Below are 13,658 nucleotides of genomic sequence, written 5' to 3'. Positions count from 1 at the left end.
AGGAGCACCCACTTCCAAGGTTGTTGAACCCTCTATTGCCATTCTCTGGAGAACCTGGAAATAAAAGTTTCATTAGCTCTATAAAATAAACATGATTCAATGTGATACTACCTAAACAGAAAAGGCAAACGAAAAAACATAGTTTGGGATGGCATCTTCATGAGATTTGTAGGTGGATCTACTTAGCTGAATAATGAGTAACACTCAAATAGCATGGAGGATTTATAGTTCGGTCCTTTCTCAAATTAATAATGTTGAAACTTACCCTTACACGTAGGAATTCCCTATGTGTCTCTGCTGAAGCTGTATATAATCATGTTTTAAGGAATATCTAATAACAAGGTGATGCCAATATACTGGCTTCAATATCTTCAGAACATAGTTTATAAAACAATGTCATATTAAAACCAAAAAAAAAAAAAAATTAGTAGAACTCCCATGTCCAAAAGAAAAACACTTGAGCACCTAATTGATTTGCTTGAATGCTTAAGTCCCTTTAAGCAAATTATTATGAACAGGAATGGACTTAGGCATAGATTGAGACTCGATCTAAAACAATAGATTCCTTAGTGCTCAGGAAATGTGTTTCACTGTTCATGAAAAAACATAACATGCACAGTATGATACCACAAGAGAGAAATGATATAAGAGGAAAAGTTCCTCCTGCAAAATAAATGCCCTGTAATGTAAAATAAACTCAAGACAGCAAATGGAAGAAATAAAAAATAAACAAACTACAAGGCTGTTGCCTCACTGAATCAAGCAGACACATAGGGCATTCCATTTAGCTTACACTTTCATGGGGTGATTTTAATCAAGCTATCTACATAGCTTAATTTTTCTTCATTTTTTCAAGTTAGGTCAGAAACGGGGGCTGATTTTTTTTTTCTTTTCCAAAATCTGATTGAATTCCCATGTAGGTCAGCTCTGTTTGCCATCCTCTGTAGGTTAAAAGAATAAAAGGGTAAAAGAGATGTACTAAGTTTTTGTTTCTCTGATTACTAGCTTCGTATGCCTGTTTGCGTGAGCCAAGTTTAAATTCTGTATACATCACATTCAACAACCTAGGAAAAAGTTCACTGAGAGCGAAAGAGAGCAAGGGAAGCATGAGACAGAACCCTTTGCAGAAAGTCTTTTTGTAGGTAGTTCATACACATACCAATTTCTAGTGTACCATTCCTGATTCTCAGAGGCAGATCAAACTTGAAAGAAGATTGAATTCAAGTACTATTTTTGCTACTTGAACTGAGCACATTGCATGGCTCTTATCATCTTCAAAGGTTGCCTCCTACTTTATGAATAATGAATCCTTAAAGCAATGTTGTCAAAATAAAAAAGCAAGTAAGTCACTGCTATGCAGAATTGTAATTGTTGAAAGAAGACACTAGTAGTAAAGGGCAGAGGTGTTTCTTTTAAAAGAAATTTCCAGACTAAATGGATAAGCCTTGGTCCAAGAAACAATTAGAAACAGAAATGTTCATCTAGTTATTCCAATCATACCAAACCTTTCTAATTAGAACTGAACATAAACTGGAAAGCTGAATTAAAATATACTCAAACTTTGTAGTGTTCAAAGGTTACTTGAATATCGTTTCGGATTTAGATATCTCAAGACCTTCTCTGACAATATTATGAGCATTTCAAACCAGATAGGTAAACAAGATCTTGTTACCTCCCTATTCCTTTTTTTGCAACGTTTGAACTTGGTACTATAATATCAATGTGTGTAATATTTGTATTGCCTATTAATGCATAGCTCTGAGCAACAGTAATTAAATATATAGTTTTTTAATAGATTTTTCCTCTAATTATTTTCTTTTTCACTTGGAAAAAAGTTTTTAAAAAGCTGAAGGCTTGAAGTGAAATCAGTACATCTGCCGCTCTGTGAGGCAGTAAAAAAGGTTAAGGACTAGATTTAAAGGTATATCTAGGAACCTAATTTTCCATTCAACTTCAGCGAAAGCTGGGATCCTAAACACCTTTATAGGTCTGGGCCAGAAATCTTATTCATATATAGGAATTTAGAATGCAAAATCAATCACTTATTATAAACAGCGTTTCCATGTTTCTGTGCTCTGTCCAGAAATCCAGGGCTTCTGAACTAGAATTTATAAAGCTATTAAACATTAAGGTGGTTTTTTTTAATCTTCTATGCAAAACCAGAATTTTTAAACTCCCTCACATTCATATGCATTTACTTTCAATTAACCTGAGAACACTATTTTCTACGACTCCAGTAAACCACCAATTCTAATAATTAATATTGCCTTAAACATAATTTTCCTGCTCTAAATTTAACCAAGATTTCAGAGGCATTAAATTTAAAACTAACAGCCCAGACTTAGAAAAGGTTGATTATTTTTCCGTTCAAGAGATTTAGAATAGACATGTCACAAAGAATTAGAAAGAAAAAAAAAACATAAATTAATGGAATGTGAATATATAGAATGTACAGTGGTTCTCATCTTGTCAAATTAAAAATAAGTTACTGTTTAGAAAAGAGTATTCGAGTTGCTTAAAAGGTATTAGAATTCAACAGAAGAAAAATCCTCATCCATAACATAAGGACAGTAAATGATCCTAGGTTAATCCCTTTGATACTTTTTCTTGATCTGTTCAAATGTTGGTCAAGAACTGTAGTGACTTTCAAGATGTTGGATCTAACATATATCTGGATGATATTTTGAGTAGTCCAATGGGAGGTCCCTTTGTCCTGCTTCAAGCTTGCTGTTGTGACTTGTAAAAAATGTCATGGCTTTTCCAAATCAGAGCCATCCTTTATGAACAGCACCCAGTGTCAAATCGCAGATCCCTTTGCATGTATTCCTCCGGATTCTATTTGAGGGAAGAAAAAATAAGAAAAAAAGCATATAAGCAGCATCACATGGCCTTTATTCACATCAAATAGTCTATTCACCTTAGTTACTTCAGATGCTTGCAAAAACCGGAGGCAGCTTCTGGATAACCCTGAGTCTGAGATGGGAGATGAAACTGTTAATCTTTCTTGAGCAGTTTAAATAGGCAGGCAGTCAAACTACTTAAACCAGAGGGAATAAAAAAACAAATGGACTTATTCATCTCAGTCCTGCACAACAGATATTTAATAACACTCCACTCAGCTCTTCTCCAGTACATTAGACACATCAGAGCCAAGTCAGACTGTCCAGGAGCCCCTGCAAAGTGTTAATTGACAGGAGCCTGGAGCAGTAAATCTTTAAGGTCATGAAGGATAGCAGGTAGCCTATCACTAAAATGAAGTTAAAGTAAGATTACATTAAGTGTTTGTGCCAGGTCCATCAGATGACTCCTCAATGGATTGTAAAACACTGAATAAAGCATTATGAAACCATACTGTAACCTCTTTGTTAGTTTCAATTTACGCTTAGTCCAAGGAAGAAGTGTTTGCAGAATGAAACAGTTGTATATGCTGCCTGCCTAGTTTAGAGAAATGGACAGTATAAAATGATAGGCATGGCAAAATTTGTACTGAGTGATTTTTATTTTCCTAGTTCCTAATTTTGTTGCTATTTTCAGCATGCTGATAGCTTGAATTTTATTGGTGTGATTTTTATGTGGTCCTGAAAGAAAAACTCAAAGAATTAAGTTATCTTGTGTGAGGCCTTAACACAGAAGAACAAGAAATTACTAGTTGACCAAATGGATTAACATTAGCTAACTACAAAAGTCAAAAAATAAAAGTTTATAAATACTTTCCACAGATTTTTTGGTCTTTCTGCCAGGATTTTCTGGGTTTTATTTTATTTTATTATTTTAAAAATAGTCTCCTGAATATTGAAGGTAAAATTAACATTTCCTACTTGACTATAGGCTTCATATATAATAGTAACAGTAATAATAACAGTAAGAGTAATAGCAATAGCAATAATAATAATGGTGTTTAAGAAAAGTAACCAGATTACTGCTTAAAAAGATAGTCAGAAAGAATAATGAGTCTTAGCTTTTTTTGTCTTATTAGCCCTGTAGCCTGTATTCTTTCAATAAACAGATTGGCAAAATGAAAGAAAAAAAAGAAGTAAAAATCTGTAATAAGTTCTTAGCTTGCCTAAATATTTTGTGTATAACTAAAAGTACTTTTCTGCAAGCTTGCATGTTTAAAACATGATAAATAGATTGCCATGGAGCAAAGTGTTTCCTGCCTCTCATGAGACGCAGAGAATAGTTAGTAGTGACCCCTCAAATACCCATTTGCACTCTGCAAAGGGATCTCTACCTGGGGTAGAAGAAATTGCTTTTGATGGTGATCAGGTAGTCTTCTGATAGAGCTGTAAACAAACAGGCTGTACCTGCAACAAGGCAGTAAAAAAAGGTGTGTGGCATAAAGGATTTTTTTCCTGTGATTCCCTGGGTAAAACAGGTGGATGTGGCTGCTGCATCAAGCAATGAGCTGCCGGTAGAGGCCAAACTAAGGCAGGATTTATGTAGGATGTGGAGGGATCCAGCTTTTCTGCACCCTACCTCCACCAATTTGTGAGTCAGGGGACAACTTCATGGAAGTTGTGGTCTTTATCATCATATTTCTTCTTGGTTTCAAAACAGGCCAGAAGCACAATGAAATCGGGAATCTTACACAAGACCTTCATTTCAGGTTCCTTTGCCCAGTGCTATATTGCAGACACCTCTAGCCTGTCATTTTGGGGAAAAAACAAACAAAAAAGACCAACAGCTTACCTTTAGTATTTAAAAAAACTTATAATTGATATAAATAAGCAACATACAGAATACTAAAAAGAAATTCATAAAACAAAACCAAAATCTTTGATCGTGCAATAAGTTGAATTAAGGGATTAATCATCATTTAACTTTTACTATTTTATTTGTGATGGTATAAAAAGAAACCTGATGCCTAACACCAGAATCATGGCCTTTTCTTTATCTGCATATAGATTATCTATTGGTACATACAGAGTATGTATATATACATATAGATTATCTGATGAGGAGTAGATGATCCTGGGCCATGGTATTGCCCAAGGATCCTGATCCCTTGACAGAAACTCAGGGCCTGCCTGAGTTCTCCATCAGCTCAAGGGCACAGATTATGTTTATGTATAAAACGGGGTGTGGGGAACAGCCTGGGAAATGAAGAGCTGGTTCCATGATGTGTCAGCATTTGCTTATTCTTTATATAGCATAACATATGGCAAATTCTGTTTTCTTCCCCTCCCATTCTCTGTATTGAAATTATTTTCCACAAAATGATGAAAGGCATAAATAAAATGTTCTTGGCTGTGGGCCTCCCCCATTGAAATCAGTGTGTAAGGGGGAGGGGACTGCAAAGGAGTTCAATGTGTGTAAAATGAAGACCTCATTTTCAAATTATCTTTTCATGTACTTAGAGTATAAAATGAGTATAAGAGTATAAGATCATTCAGGGTGTCCTATTTTGGTAATTATTCTCTTTGTTCACACCGCTGCAATACAGCAGCAACTGCATTGTACCTCTTTCCTGATATAAGCCCATATTTTATGCAAACTAATAACCTTGAAGTAGAGTGCAGGTTGTTCAAATCACTTTTATTATACAGACCGTATTCAATATAGCATAGAAATGTTTGCCTACTACAGTGTCTTTTATAATGGGTTGTATTGACTTTGCTGTTTTTAAACTAAATACCAACCATAAGGTAAGAGTGGGAAGGAACAGATGGAGAGTTCATTTCTCAAAATGTATTGGAATCAAAACACATTCTTTTAAATTCATATCCAAATGTGGCTCTGGGAAATTATAAATGATAACTCTACACTATTTTTATAGTGATGCATCTGATACAGTATTAAGACAATGATTGTGTAACAACGACAATAAAGAAATTATTAGTCTTATTGTTGAAATCATATAGCTGCTGTCTTAAGCAAGGAAAGGGGACTGGATTTGAAAAAGGAATCTGTGTGTATGCCATTTTAAAGACAGTAACCACAGCAGTTTCCAAGAGCCAGTCAAATATTTCATTATCAATTTGATCATTAATATTACATGTCAGTAATCTTGCTCCCATTGCACTGTGCATGTGTACATACAACTGTGCATGTGTATTATATTGTCCCTAACTTATATTAACTTAGCTTCTGGAATAAAAGTCTTACAAATGTATTTATTAACAAGTCTTTCATCTCATATTTTCTCAGATATCTCCATCTTGCTGTTTACAACTCAGATCTTATTACATTAGGCTCTTTTTGTAGGCAATGGGAAGAAATAGCCACACATATATTAGGATTTGTTCCTTATCTATTTTGTATGCGTAAACATTAGGATAACACGAGTTGCATTGAGTCCATTGACTTTGAAGGGAGTCTTGATGACAAGATCAAACACAAACATTAACAAAGAAGATGTCTATGCTAGATCAAAAGAATCTGAACTTCTGCACCAGTATAGAAAGCCTTTCATAAGAAAGTGGATGAATGTGTGAGCCTTTGCTAAAGATGGCTTCAACGTTACATAAAATAATTTTTATTTTTCCTGTAAAAGTCTTCCTATTTGTGGAAACATTTAACTTACAGAAACTGATCTACAAAGCCTGGGAATTCAGAGGCATAAATTTATGCAAGGAAATTTGTGATAAATGCAATGTGCATTTATCACAGAAATGGAGCAAATAGTTTTTGGCATCATATTGCTGAATTGACGGATGCTGGCTGATTTTTTATTTCATTTTTATCCAACAAGAGACTGAATGAAAAGCACTGCTGTTAGTAAAGTTAAAGGCAGAGATCATTTATGTGTTCCTCCAACCACTGGAAATAATCATCTGCATTTGGTATTCCATCAACAGATTGCTTCTGACAAATTATGCATTCAATCAGTGTCCAGCAGTCTCTTCCAGTAATCTTTAGCATGAAAAACACTCTGCACTGAATTAAAAAATTGGTGGTCAAGTAACAAAACAACACATGGTATTTATTCTAAATTTCATGACACTTTGCTTCTATATATCCTTGGTACAAAGTAGAGATTTGACTGAACGTGAGCTTTTCTTTCTTTCTTCTTTAATGTGAAAATTTTGGGATTTATTTTTAAATCCTTTTTTTCGTGGGACTGAAAGCAAGGCTGCTTACAGAGAAGTAAGAGGAGTTTAATATATGTTAAAAAATAACCCAAAAGATGTTCCTACTCCTCCCCTGAAATTCAGGGGAAGGTACCAGGTAGAAACTTCCAAAATACTGTGAAACTGAATGAGTGTTTCAGCACGTCAGACCAGCACATCTTGGCTCACGAAAGCATGTCAGCCAGAAGTCAAGCACTGCTCTGAATGCGCAGCATTCTAGCTGGCACACAGCATGCCGTTGATTCCGCTGGTAGGTGGGAAAGGCTGCTGGCAGTCCTCCAGACCAGCTGTGCTGTGCGCACCTTGCTCACCATTGGCACGCTCTGTAGACGTAGGAAATTCAGGTTCGCTTCTTTACGTGGCCCTACGCAAAGCAGCTGCCTGTATTGCAAGGTAAGAGGTCTCACCACCAAAATGTTCGAGTCTCTTGTGCTCTAGTTGTGATCAGAAAACCTGACAGGTCCTGAGATATCTTTTCTGATTAAAGTTTTATGAAATAGATACATTTCCCAGAAATCATTCATTCCCATGACCAACATTCTCAAATAAGGAAGCAACTCAGCAAATTCCTGACCAGCTTTACGAACACACGGGTTTTGTCTGAATTTTATAGTGATAACCTTGTAAATTAATTTTTCATTTTAATTTACAATATGTTTTTATTTTATGCAAGGAACAAAATATGAGGTCTCCTGTAGTCAGTTTAGCACCTGAAATTGTAATGAAACACTCCACGATTCAGCCTTTATAGGGTGGTGAATTCTAATCCTGTTAGGGTGATTCTTTAGTTAAAATGTCTATTAACTTTTCTGCAGTTAATGCAATTATGGATTTATTACTTCTTGCCATTCTAGGAATTTTTTTTATGATCCAATGATATTTAATTTATAAAATCCTACCTTAGGAAAAGAACAGCACAACTGAGTAACGTATCTATAAAATTATCCACTTTCAGAAATGAAGTATCTGTTTAAACATTCTGAATAAAACAATGTACAACTAAAGGACCTTTGCCTTACATCCTGGACTTGCAATCCCCCTTAAGATGTTAAGAACTATATTATAATTTAATTTTCCATCATTGTGTATCTTTTATCACACTTCCTGTTATTTTAGATACTTCTAGGATACTTTTCTTTACATAGTGTATTCTATCAGTTTAATTTTTAACTGTTCATAGAACTTTTGTATTTATGTTTCTTTTCTTTTTATATGTGGAATACACCAAGACTACCAAAATTATTAAGGTAATCTCAAAGATTATTTCTTGTTTCCTTATCCTAAGAAATCTTTGAAATCCTCTTTTGTCCATATACATTGTCATTTTATAAAATACTGGTCAAAAAAGAGACACCAGTGAAAAATAACTGATTGTGCTGCTCCCTTCCAGTATGAGGAAGCAAACAGTAACATCGCAAGCATCAAACAGAAGCGTGCCTGAGATCTTACGCTAAGTGTACAATAGGACCTGGTAATCCCCTTGTGGCCCGATGTTTACTGCTAACACTTTATACAGTATCAGTTGAGTTGGAAATTCATGTATTAAACCATTGGCTGTCAGGATTTTTATAGCTCCCCACTTGCAGTTAATGCATTTTGTATTAGCCCTTAGTGTGAAGAAATCATAACTCTGTATACCAAGGGATAAACTCCAACTTAAATTACTAGAAAATAGTGTCTGGAGACTTGGATATATGCATTGAGATGCCTGTTCTATTGCTTTTCCCCCAGAAAACTAAGTTTTCATCATATTTCTATCCAGGCTTGAAGCACTGTTTTTATTTTTTAAAGTGTGATTTGAGACAAAAAGGTGGGAAAGTATAGCTCTTAAACATATCAAAGGCTTGATCCATGAGAATAGTCAAGACAGAAAATAATTTCACATAAGCCTTTGGTAAGCGTCCTGAGAGTGAATTGCATTGTTTTCTGAGTACAACTTTGTCCTGTTACAAGTTTTAGCATAATATAAATACCAAGTTGTGCAATACAATATAAATGTGATGGCTATGCAGCTCGTCAGAACCAGAAGGCTACACAGCCATATGGAAAGCAACAGTACCAAGTTGGAGGTTTTTCATATTACCCAGAACTGCTGTCTGATAGATGCTTGAAAAGCTCTAATTCAGTCCAGGAAAGGAAATTTCTGATCTGATATGTAGTGAGGGTGGAGTTGGAAAGGCAGATATGAAGTTGTATTTTATGACCGTAGCTAGTTGGTCTTTCCCTTTCTTAAAATGATGATTCAGAGTTTGGCACAATGCATTGTATTATGTAGTTTTAGAGATCTTGAACAGGAAATTACTTTTTGAGGACAATTTCAGTGTTGGCCATCTCAGGAATCGTGCTTTTTAAAGAAAGGTGTACTAATTGGAAAACAGTTTTTTGAATACTTAGGAAAAGAAGTAAACTGTCAGCTAAGTCTTTATAAATTGCCATTCTCTGACTGCAGAGAGCAAATTATTTTTTGTTCTTTGCATTCCTGTTTTTATAAAGGCTGAAATGGCAGAAAGTTCTGCTCAGGAAAAAGCAGAAGCAAAGAAGAAGTGTTTGAAAAGCAGAGTTTTTAACAATTGTGCAAAAGGACAGCATTTTGGTTTTGCTCTCAAGAAGAGAACTAAAAGCTGCTTTAGCATTCTGGAAAGAGAATTACCCAAAGTGGAAGATTCTTAGGGCATTTCATAGCAGATGAATGACAGCAAAAGATGCAGAATGTTCCTGCACAGAAATCTCTAACTTCGTAGTCAGGGAAAAATCTTGAAGTCTGCCCCTGGACAGTGGGCAGGGGACCACTGGCTCATTTCATGTCTTATTGGTGTCTGGAACACCTGGAACACAGCTGGAATGGGTAGGGGAGTGGTCACGGCTTTTTTCCTTATGCTGGCATGTTGTAGGTGACACGGGAACAGGTACAAGAATCGTAATGCTACGTCTTTGTAAGAGCTATTGGGTGATGCACCATGATTTACAACAATTGGAGATCATATGATAGACGTCAGGACTTTTAAAGTGGGGTAACATGCACAACATAATCCTAAACAGAATTCAATAGGCTCACAGTCCATGTAAGCTGAAGGAATTAAATTACTATTTACCACTATTTACGCTTTATGAAGCTCTGCCTTTTCCAGGAAGACCTACAAGACATTTATCCTTTCAACCTGCTCTGTAATAGCTCAGGATGTTGATGTTCAATACGGTCCATAAGAACAAGCTGATAGGAAATTAAAACTTGATTTAACTGGGTAGAAAATGTAGCTTAAAGTTGAACAAGTTGCAATATGTAACTACAGTGATCCCATTCTTCTGTTTATCTTTGTTTCAAGCTGTCACCGAATCAAGATAAGAAGCAAAAAAACATTTCTCTTTTGTTTTATAAAAATCTTTTAACTACTCACGTAGCTTCAGATGAGCATTTACTCCTGCCTTTCTTCATGATTAGGAGGAAGCTTGGAAAAGCAAACTGCTTTTGTTTCAGCTCTGGAACCTAGTTGACCCTACCTACTCTCTTCTGTGGAAATGATCTACAATATGAAACATTGGTAGAGTAGGAAGAAAGTGAGGGTAGCTGCACGTGCGATGCTGTTTTTCCTTCCTCTAACTTCATTTTACTGTTAATGGTGGAAACCAAGAACCAAATAGCTCAGACATATTACTTGGAAAATGTCCAATAAAAATTGCTAGTGCAGACCTTTTCTAATATTGCATGTTTGTCATTTATGACTACAGCAAATACACAGATAATGCATTGCTAAGTGGTAAAAGGTCTTATGCCCATTCTTCTCAGATTAGAGTACTCATAGTGATTTGTTGTATTATCAGCTAGACAATCTAATAAATCTTTCTATTACTAATTTCATAGACCCAGATTCTGCTTTTATATGTTCCAACAGAAATATGGATTAATTCAATATATATGGGTCTGTGAAAAGTCTACAGCAGAATCTAGTCTCACAACAGTAATTAGTACTTAAAATTGGAAACTAGTGACAACATACATTATATAGGATTACAATATGATATTAAATTTCAGGTCTCTTTTTATTAATATTTTGGCTCTAATGTTTTAAAAAATGCAAAATGCCCATATAATTTAACCAAATCCAGAAAAAAAAAACAAAGAAAATGGAAATAAAAACTCATGCAAAAGACATCCAGCCTACAAGGAACAAAAAGCTATTCCTGAGGAAATGAGGACAAAAAAAGAAAACTATATTAAAATCAGGAATTTTTATCTCTATGCAAAAGGGAAGAACATTACCCATAGCATCTATTCTTGATGATCATGCTGTTCTTTCACTGGTGTGTGGGCTGGGTAATATTTTAAAAGACTGGATCATTATATTTTATTTTGCTTATGGCCATAGGTAGGACTGGTCAGAAAAATATTAGTTTGCTTTTTTTACACATAAAACACTGACAGAAATTCCTGTGAAATTTCCCTGCTTCTGTGACTTACAAGGAAAACAGTCTTATTGACTTCAGTGTGAAGATATTTCTGTGTAGTAAGCAGCACATAATGAATCCATTACATCTAAATTTTACTCTGCTTTTCAGTAGCACTGTTAGGCTTTTCCCTTTGTTGACAGTAGTTCACTTTAATCTCTCTCCAATTTCTTTTTTATGAAAAATAGGCACTTTGGACTTTTTTTTTTCTTTCTGAAAATGCTTCAGGAGCTTTAGTTGTATCACCTCTATGGTGATTATTTCAGCTACAAATCTGGCTGATAATTGTGAATTTAAAAGTTCCTCTACCATAGCCTGTGAGACTTCAGCAAAGATTTCTTCACGGGATTGTGGAGAACATTTAGTTCTCAGGCTATGATAGCGCTACTTCCTAAATTACCAATTGCATCTAACATTTTGTTTCTTTTTCATCATAATTTCATTTTTTTTTTCCTGCAAACTGTGGGTTGTGCGTTCTGAAAAGATCAACTTCTTCTCGGACTTTCACAATTCCATTTATCTCTATTAATTGCTCTCGTGCTGTATAATATGCATCATCTCTTGTATTTTTATGAGCAATTTATTTAAGTTTGAATTTCTTAACAAAAAATCCTGCCACTTCTCTTGCTTTCTTTTTCTTTCTGAGGAGAAGGGAAACAGAGAGGAAGTATATCTTTCCTTGTTTTTTCTTGTTGCTGGTGTTATTGAGTTACTTACAGTGGGAATTACCTAACCATTTATGTCTAAATGTTAGTCATTTAAATATTAGGTAACCATTTTAGGCTCCTTTTATAGTCAGTTAAAAGAAACTGCTACTTCTGGAGCAGAATTCATGGCATCTCTCAACTAATTTAGTAGTTTGACTCTAAGAGGAACACAGGTTGATTATCTTAGACTTAGTTGTTTAAAAGTTCAATTAGGTAAGAATAAAGCAGCTGGACTATACACATTTAATTGTAAGGGCTCCATTTTCTGTGGCATACTTTGGTGCGATCTTGCTCAGATATATAAATATTTAATAGAAATTATGACACATGGGAGAAAAGACTAAGGCAGATAATTAAATTAGGTAGAGCATAAATGTTCTGAGTGGGTCAGTCATGACACCCATCGCTGTAAAATGGAAAACCTCAAAAAAAGGAGGGGGAAAAAGTCCAAATCAGACCGTCATAAAATGCACAGCTATAAAAATGTGTCTGTTTGTCAAAATAATAAAAGTTTGAAGCAGAACTGATCAAATACAGAAAGATTTTTCCTAAGTGCTGAAACAGTTGGAAAAGTGTTTTTTCCTCCCAAGTCCTACTTTTAACTTCCTTTGATACAAGGTGGCACAAAGTCAAGAAAGAACTTGAAACAAGCTTCACATTAATATTTGAAAAAGGGCACCCAATGTGTTTGATGTGGCGCCCTTCATGCAAATCATGTAGTCTGGGAGAAATCCCAATAGGAAATACGATTCTTTCTTCTTAGCACTCGTTTTTTTTTCTGGTTGATAATAATGAACTTTTCACACTCCCCTTGCAACCCCCCTGAGCTATACAGAAATGAAGTTATTACTCACTAGGTGCTGCCTATTTGGGTAGGATTTTTTGTTGCTTTTTTATTGATTTTTTTTTGTTGTTGAAAGTACAATCTCAGTTTAACACATATTTTGTACTTATTTTTCCCAGACTTCTGAACAATAAAAGCCAGATGCTTTATCAAAACAAAAAATACCTGCTCTCTCCTAGGTTTTTTAAATGTGAGGATATGTATACATGATCAAAAATGTCATGATGATATAACATCAGGTATTGATTTGAGTGAGGGGGTGTCTAGCTATAGCTGAGGATGTAGGGTAAAATGTAACTCTTAACAGTAATATCACCTTTCTAATATTCAGTTAATTATGCTGATAATAGCAAATTACACCTTCCAGAATTCTCCAGACATTACCATTTAAAGTATGGAGGTCAAACTAATTGCAATCTATCCAAAATCCAGAGCAGTGTGGGTAGCAGCATTGATTACATTCCCTCCTTTTATTCTTGTTGTGCATACTTCATTCCTATGTATAGCAACTAATGCATCTCCCACATTACACCGCCCACACACTCACTAACACTTTCTGAAGGCACAGGAACCTTTCTCTACAATTAATTTCCA

Source organism: Rissa tridactyla, chromosome 3, assembly GCF_028500815.1.
Source record: "Rissa tridactyla isolate bRisTri1 chromosome 3, bRisTri1.patW.cur.20221130, whole genome shotgun sequence".
In the NCBI taxonomy this organism is placed as follows: domain Eukaryota; kingdom Metazoa; phylum Chordata; class Aves; order Charadriiformes; family Laridae; genus Rissa; species Rissa tridactyla.
The sequence above is the reverse complement of the archived record's forward strand: the minus strand, read 5'-3'. Positions refer to the sequence as shown.